Below are 8,620 nucleotides of genomic sequence, written 5' to 3'. Positions count from 1 at the left end.
TGTTGTTATGGTGATGGCAGAAGTGCAGGAGGAGTAAGTAGAAACACTAGACTTAGTCTTGGAACCTTTGACCAAACTCCCATGCAAGCACAGCGTAAATGAGATCGACTTTAGTAAGAGTAACTGCAAAGTCATATGGCTAGAAGCCAGGACACTAGGAGGGAAAAAGAACTGAGAACAATAAAGCAACCCACCATAGGTGAGATCAGGCATTACTAGTTGCCAATAATTACTCTATTAAATAGCACTAAACCTTGGCCCATAGCCAAAATTAGACACCATATAAATCACCGTCATTTTTAAACTGATAGAAAAGTGGGTAGGTTAATAAATCAGAGTAAAACTGTCATTACTTATTAATAATAATTTCATGGAGGATTAAAAACTGAGCCTTACTATTGTAACCCAAATATTTTAAATATATATTTTATATTCATATATAAAAACATGTACTATATAATATATAGTATATATAATACATAAAACATATATTTTATTATTATATATAATTGTATATGTGATATAATGATTAAAATATAATATATATTAATATATAATTAAATACATATGATAAATATTTAATTTTATATATAATATATTGTATTATATATAAGACAGTAAATTATTACATGTAACTATTATATATAGTTATATATAATATATAACAATATTAGATATCATAATAATATATAATTATTATATATAATAAAATGTATCATATGCAACTATTATATATAACTATATGACATATAATAATATATAATTACTACATAGCTATATATCATAATAATATATAACAATATTATATATCATAATAATATATAATTATATAATGAAATGTATTATATACAACTATATATAATATATAACTATATATAATAATTATATATAACTATATATAATATATAACTATATATAATAATTATATATTATTATGATGTATAATATTGTTATATATTACATATAACTAATACATAATAGTTACATATATAACTATTATATATATAATCACCTATAAGAGTTATATATAATAGTTATATATGTAACTATATGTAACTATTATATATAACTATTATATATAACTATTATAGGTGATATGTGATATAATGATTAAAATATAATATATAATATATTAATATATAATTGCATATGAGAAATATTTAATATATAATATATTGTATTATATATAAGATGGTAAATGATTATATGTAACTGTTACATGTTATACATTATATATAATATATATTCTCCTTGGACTATATATATAATATATTATATATAATGTAAAACATATAACAGTTACATATATAGCCATTATATATAATACATTTTATTATATATAATTATTATATATTATAATATATTAAATATAATAAAACATATTATATATAATAATTATGTATTATTTGTAACTACTACATAGAATACATTTTATTATATTTAATATATTATAATATATTATATAATTATATTTATATATTGCATATATTATATATTACACATATACTATATATTATATATTATATTATAGTATTTAAGTGATTACATAAGACTATTAAATGCTATATTAGTTATATATTATATAATACATCATATTATATATAACTAATATATTATATAAAGTATATTATATAACTATTATATATAATATATAATTATTTATAATATACTTATTATATATTTTTGCTGAGAAAATAAACTAAAAACTAATTTACTAAAGCGCTTTTCTCTTTTTCCCTGAGCAGCTTTTCTTTTAAAGTAAATAATGAACAATATTCTTGGGTAACATGGAACAATATAAATTTTTTCTGGCTGATACACGTTCTTATTGGTAATAAAATAAAGAGAAACTTCCAGTGAATCTGACTAGTCTTAGAAGGTCTCCAAATAATACATCAGTTGGATAATTAGAAACATCAAATACAGATTGTACAATGATGAATGAAAACTTCATAAAGACAAATTAAACCTCTGCTGATTTGTTGGCAAGGAACCTGGAAACTATTAAGAACATTAATGTCTTCAGAAATCCAAGGGTCCACCTCATTCATAGCGCACTTTTCCTTTACCGATCATTGTTTGAACATCCACGGAAGATGAAGACCCTTTCTTAAGAAAAAGACCGGGTGGGTAAGTAGGTTGTATCCAGGATTAATCAGAGAATAGAAAGTGTGATATTGTATCATTAAGAACAGCAATGTGGAAGAAATAACGTTAAGAGCATGGTGGAAGGAACAGGACCTTACCTAGATTTTATTACCTATATTAAATTATGGATATAGGTGATTCTGGGCGGAGAGACGAAGCAAAAATTTACTATATAAACTGCAATTCCATTTTATTAAAATTGAACCTCCTTCTAAATTTTCCACTTAAAACTTGCTTCACTTACTCTCTGCATTCTTAATCATGGTAGAATGCTATCTTCTAAATTAGTCTCCCAAATAAAAGGACATCTGTGTCTGTGTGTATCCTTTTATTCTCACTGATTTATCCTTCTGATTCCCACTTTCAGGTATAGCCTGGGTTCCACTACTAGAATACAACACGGAGGATATTTCCTTGTTGTATTCTTCAAGTGGAGCCCAGGCTATACCTGAAAGTGGAAATCAGAAGCCTTTATTGAGTGAAGCAGGGGGAGGTTGGGTTAGGAACTAACAGATATCTAAGTGAACAGAAAAGATGACAAAACATTATATGTCTTCAGGAGTGATAATATTCCACTAAGGGAAAAATAGAGTAATTTTAGCCATTTGATTTAGGCATGTGTACTTGAATTTTCATTTCTATTCATTAGTGCTCCAGACCCGTGTTCTGAGTCAGTGAGAGGGGAAGATGCAGGACTCCCACGTATAACCTGCGTGCAGTCCTCAGTTGGTGAGGGAGTAATTAAGATGGACTTGAAGTTCAACACAACTTGACTATATTTTAGACAGCCTTTAATTAATTAATTAATTTTTTCCTGGCCTTAGGCTCCTGATCTCCTCTTTCTTAAAGCATTTACTTCAGAAAATTTTCAATTATAAATTTGTTATCCACTCCTTTTGGGATGTAAATCTTCCAACCAGTTGGACACTCCAGTAACATCTTTCTTAAGGAGTGGAAGTCATTTCTTTGAAATGTAATTGTGCGAGGAGAGAGCACATCCTGTCTTCTAGTATCTGCAGGAGGGCAGGAGCCTAACTTTAATGAGTGCCAGTTAGCAAACACAGATAGCCTAATCACACAGACCGGCCTCCTTCCTCACTTCCTCTGGTACCGTTCCACTGGTTCACACCAAACGGCAAGAGACTAATTCTGGAGGGAAATAAAGGAAGTAAACTCGAGTGAGACAGATGATCTTCCCGTTCCAACTTGGAGGACAAATAGATGATCAACCGAATGAATAAGAGAATGTGAATGAGGGACACGCAGGCCGGGCACGGTGGCTCACGCCTGTAATCCCAGCACTTTGGGAGGCCAAGGTGGGCGGGTCACGAGGTCAGGAGATCGAAACCATCCTGGCCAACATGGTGAAATCCCGTCTCTACTAAAAACGCAAGAATTAGCCGGGCATGGTGGCGGGCGCCTGTAGTCCCAGCTACTCGGGAGGCTGAGGCAGGAGAATCGCTTAAACCCAGGAGGCGGAGCTTACAGTGAGCCGAGATCATGCCACTGCACTCCAGCCTGGAGACGGAGGGGGACTCCCTCTCAAAAAAACGATAGAGGGACACACAGATTGATATTGAAGCATGGGCCAACCACATGCCAGCTGAGAAACTGCTTTTATTAACAAGGTACCTCTGTTCTTTTGCTGCAGTAAGGATTCGCTTTGACGGTGGAGAAAATATACCAGATAAAGTTGACGCACCAACAAGGTAAATTGAGCAGTGTGGGTGTTCAAGCAGATTAACCTGAGGCCCATCATCTTTCCAGCAAACTCTCCTCCTCCCCTTGGGTCTGCAGTCATTTAAAGGCGTCTCACCATCGGTGCAGCTTCTCACGTGGAACCTCCAGGCATCCTGAGCTTTTCCTCTTTCTTTTCCCCGACCTAGGGCTTCCTCTCATTCCCCAGCATAGCCTCAGGGTGATGCCAAAGCGAAGATAATCAGAACCCTTCTCCTGTGTTTTGCTTTCTGGACTAAAAGACGCATGGATGAAAAGGGAGTCGTTTGAATGTGTAATTCCGGTAGGTGTTCAGTTCGCTTACACATTAATGGTTTACTTCTCGTCCCATAGCAAAAAATCTGCCTCTCCCACTTCCTCCTTGCCTTCTTTATGGCGCTAGAAGGCAGAGTGGGAATTTGAGTTTATGAAGAACTATGGTGCCAAGGCTGTGGATATAGTAGTCCGCATACATCATATTTATTTGTCCATTTATCCTGGGGAGAAAAATCATCTCCTGTTTCAAAAGGAAGAAATTAAAACTCATAGGAATTAAGCAATATGTTAGAGGTCATGGAGATTGTAAGAAGCTGAGTCAGGATTTAAAACCAGGAACTCTAGGCTCCAGTGCCAGTACATTTTCCAAGAACCCATATGTAAGACTTTTTCCAGTGTAATTGTCTTTTCTAATATATGCATTTTTTTCCCTCTACCTCTTTTTCTTGTCTCCCCAGTGATACCTGGGTTCATTAGGATGCTGCACCTTTAGCTGCAGGTGACTCGTTAGGCATTTGAGTGCCTTGCATTTGTCAGCAATTCAGGTTAACTTGCTCTTTCTAGTAAAATCCTTTCTAGCAAAATTCTTTCCTGTTGCAAAAATTCAATAAAAGCTGAAAGGCGAGGAGCAAGATTAGAAGGCTGAAAAAGGAAACTAGATAACTAAGGAAGAAAAGTCCCAACAAGCCCATATTTCTCTCTCATTGGAGAGTTTGTGAAAGGGCCAGATTGGCAGGAATGAAAAGGAAAGTCCTTTTTTATTAAGCTCACCTGTATAGTATTATCTCTTCAGAGGTGTTTATGAAAACATTCACACACAGTAAAAGATGCCTCCGTAGACCCAGTTTTTATTGAATTTCTTCAGCTCTCCATCAGATTTTAAAATCCCTGTCTATTACTCCATCTCTACATAAATCCTACCCCGTGGCCATTAGATTCTGACTTAGCTGCAATTCTCTGCAGCTCCTGGTAATTTGATATAGAATTGTGTATCACGCTGAAAAGGCACCGCTATCCTGGCCTTTCAAATCACCCGGGGATGCATGGCAATTGTCTTGTTTCATTTCATGGGAGAAAAACAAAAACAGAATCTGGAGGAAAAGAAAAAAAAATTACTGGCAATTTTATTACCACAGAGCCTCAATTACTTAAGTGCTAATGACTCATCCTCCTACTTAAACACCATCTTGATCCTGCTGCTGACAGTACTCAGAGGCTGCCTTGGCCTTCCGTGTGGGTGATCTTCACACCCTCAGGAAAGAGGAGCTGGGCAATCACAGAGCTGGGGTGATGGAGCATTATCGTTGTGAGTGAGGGCGTCAAACACAGTGACTCAAAGGAGGTGCCACTATGGATTTCAGAAGCTGAGAGTTGAAGGCCGCCCTGGATATCACTCCCTAGTATCATGCCCTAAACCAGATTTTATCTTGAAGGGCTTTGATGATACACAATGGGCTGCTAGTCTTCAAAGTTTTACAAATTAAAAAAATGCTAGTGTGTTTATCTCCCAAGCCTATCGTCTTCTTATGCTACTTTGCTCATTCATTCAATAGTTATTCATTTATTTAATCAGTTAATGACCACAACAAAACAATGGAGCATCAACCATGTGCCAGTGGAATGTAGGTGCCGGGACGTGACGGTGAATAAAATGGACAGGGTTCATGCCCTTATGTATTTATATTTCAATGAAAAATGCACGTAGGAAAAAGTATTGACATACATAAATTCAGCATGTGCATGTTATATAGAAGTCATAGGTAAGGCGAATATGGTAAAAACTTTCAAAGGTCTTAAGTTCAAAAACATGATAAATTATTATTTGTGGGGTATAGTAGAAATCTAACCTGAGTGAGGTCACATATTGACATATGGATTTGTTATTTCCACCAAAACTGTCCATCAAAACAAGAAGGTCAGTGTATCGGTGCAGATGTTTATCAGTGTCTGAATACTGAACTGGCACAAAGCACAGATACCACCATTGATCCACCAGAAAGAAAAGCTGCTGTTGTGGGTAAGGTCAAGTAAATCATAATAGAAATCAAGTAAGCATTGACCTCCCAAACTGGAACGGCCCCTGGAAGTTATGTTCTCCCTTCTTTTCTGAATATTCTGTTCTATTGGCGTCACTGCCTTGGGTAGTATAGGAGCATGTTTTTCCGTGGTAAATTTTTTCAAGACAATAGTCACTCACACTTCATGATCCCTTTGATCTCTAGAAGTTATTTTAATTAGAATGAGTCTCTCCTCTGGTCCTCATAGCCCTACTTCCACTTCCTGCCAGTTTCTCCCTTTACTGTGGTGTTCCCTGATGCCTACCTACACTTTTGCTATCTCTTCTGGAGCAATCAGCTTGCATCGTGGGCACTGGAATTGACCAAGAACTTTCCCACTGCTCTCCTCCACTTCCTCCACTGCCCTGGACTGTGGCTTTTCCTGCTCCTCTTCATCTTTCTACTCATCAGGGAAGCCTGTTTTTAGAAAGCTGAAGTTTCAAAGGACCCTGAAGTAGAGGTGCACTCTGTCCCTCATTGTTCTCCCCACAAAGAGGATGGGATGATAAACAACTACTAGGAGTCTCTCCCCCAGCACCCAGAAGTGATTTAGTGGAATGTCTCACAATAAAAAGAGATGAGCCAAAATACTGAAGCACCTCAGGAGTGGATTTTCTCAAGTAAGTGGTTGTGGGACTTAGAAAACAAAATTTAGAGAAATACACTTTGCCAAGCAGGATTAGTCTTTACCCAGGCAAGAAGAAGTTGAGCATGAAGGCCATAAGCAACTTGGTCAACACAAAGGAATTTTCCATTGTAAGGCAAGAATACTCATAAAAAATTTCAGAGGGCTGGGCATGGTGTCTCACGCTTGTAATCCCAGCACTTTGGGAGGCTGAGGCGGGTGGATCACCTGAGGTCAGGCATTTGAGACAAGCCTGACCAGCATGGTGAATCCCCATCTCTACTAAACATACAAAAATTAGCCTGGCATAGTTGTGGGTGCCTGCAATTCCAGGTATTCGGGAAGCTGAGGCAGGAGAATCGCTACCCGGGAGGCGGAGTTCGCACTGAGTGGAGATTGCATCATTGCACTCCAGCCTGGTTGACAAGAGCAAAATTTGGTCAAGAAAGAGAGAGAGAGAGAGAGAGAGAGAGAGAGAGAGAGAGGCATTAGGGAAGGAAGGAAGGAAGGAAGGAAGGAAGGTAGGTAGGTGTGGGGAAAAGAAAGAAAGATCAGACTGTTACTGTGTCTGTATAGAAAGAAGTAGACATAAGAGACTCCATTTTGTTCTGTATTTGAGATGCTGTTAATCTGTGACCCTATCCCCAACCTTGTCCTTGCAAGAGACATACGCTGTGGTGACTCAAGGTTTAATGGATTTGGGGCTGTGCAGGATGTGCCTTTGTTAAACAAGTGCCTGAAGGCAGCTTGCTGGTTAAAAGTCATCACCAGTCTCTTAATCTCAAGTACCCAGGGACAAGTACACTGCCAAAGGTCACAGGGACCTCTGCCTAGGAAAGCTAGGTATTGTCCAAGGTTTCTCCCCATGTGATAGTCTGAAATATGGCCTTGTGGGAAGGGAAAGACCTGATCGTTCCCCAGCCTGACACCCATGAAGGGTCTGTGCTGAGGGGACTAGTACAAGAGGAAAGAAGGCCTTTTGGCGGTTGTTGGCAGTTGAGATAGAGAAAAGCATCTGTCTCCTGCCCGTCCCTGTGCAATGGAACATCTCGGTGTAAAACCTGATTGTATGCTCTGTTTACTGAGATAGGAGAAAACCGCCTTACGGCAAAAGGTGGGACATGCTGGCGCAATGCTGCTAAAATGTTTATGGAGAGGTTTGCATATGCATATCAAGGCACAGCATTTTCCTTTAAACTTATTCATGTCACAGAGATCTTTGTTCACATGTCTTACTGCTGATTTTCTCCCTACAATGATCCTATTATCCTGCCACTCCCTTATCTTTAAGATGGTAAAGATAATTATCAATAAATACTAGGGAACTCAGAGACCGGTGCCTGCATGGGTCCTCTGTGTGCTGAGCGCCGGTCCCCTGGGCCCACTTTTTCTTTCTCTATACTTTGTCTCTGTGTCTCATTTCTTTTCTCAAGTCTCTGGTTCTACCTAACGAGAAACGCCCACAGGTGTGGAGGGGCAGGCCACCCCTTCAGGAAGGAAAAAGAAAAGAAAAGAAAAAAAAGACTTCCAGAGGACTTGGGAGAATATTCTCTCAAAATCATTATGTCTTAGTCAGTCTTGTGCTGCTGTAACAGAACACCACACACTGGGTAATTTATAAAGAGAAATTTATTTATTATAGTTCTGAAGAATGAGAAGTCCAAGATCAAGGTGCTGTCTTCTGACGAGTGCCTTCTTACTGTGTCCTCACATACTGGAAGGTGTGTAGGGGAGGTGGAAGGGCAAGACAGAAACAAAAAGCCATGTTCCCACTTGGCAGAAGGGAGAGAACCCAATC

This window comes from Macaca fascicularis, chromosome 8 (assembly GCF_037993035.2).
Source record: "Macaca fascicularis isolate 582-1 chromosome 8, T2T-MFA8v1.1".
Classification (NCBI taxonomy): Eukaryota; Metazoa; Chordata; class Mammalia; order Primates; family Cercopithecidae; genus Macaca; species Macaca fascicularis.
The sequence above is the reverse complement of the archived record's forward strand: the minus strand, read 5'-3'. Positions refer to the sequence as shown.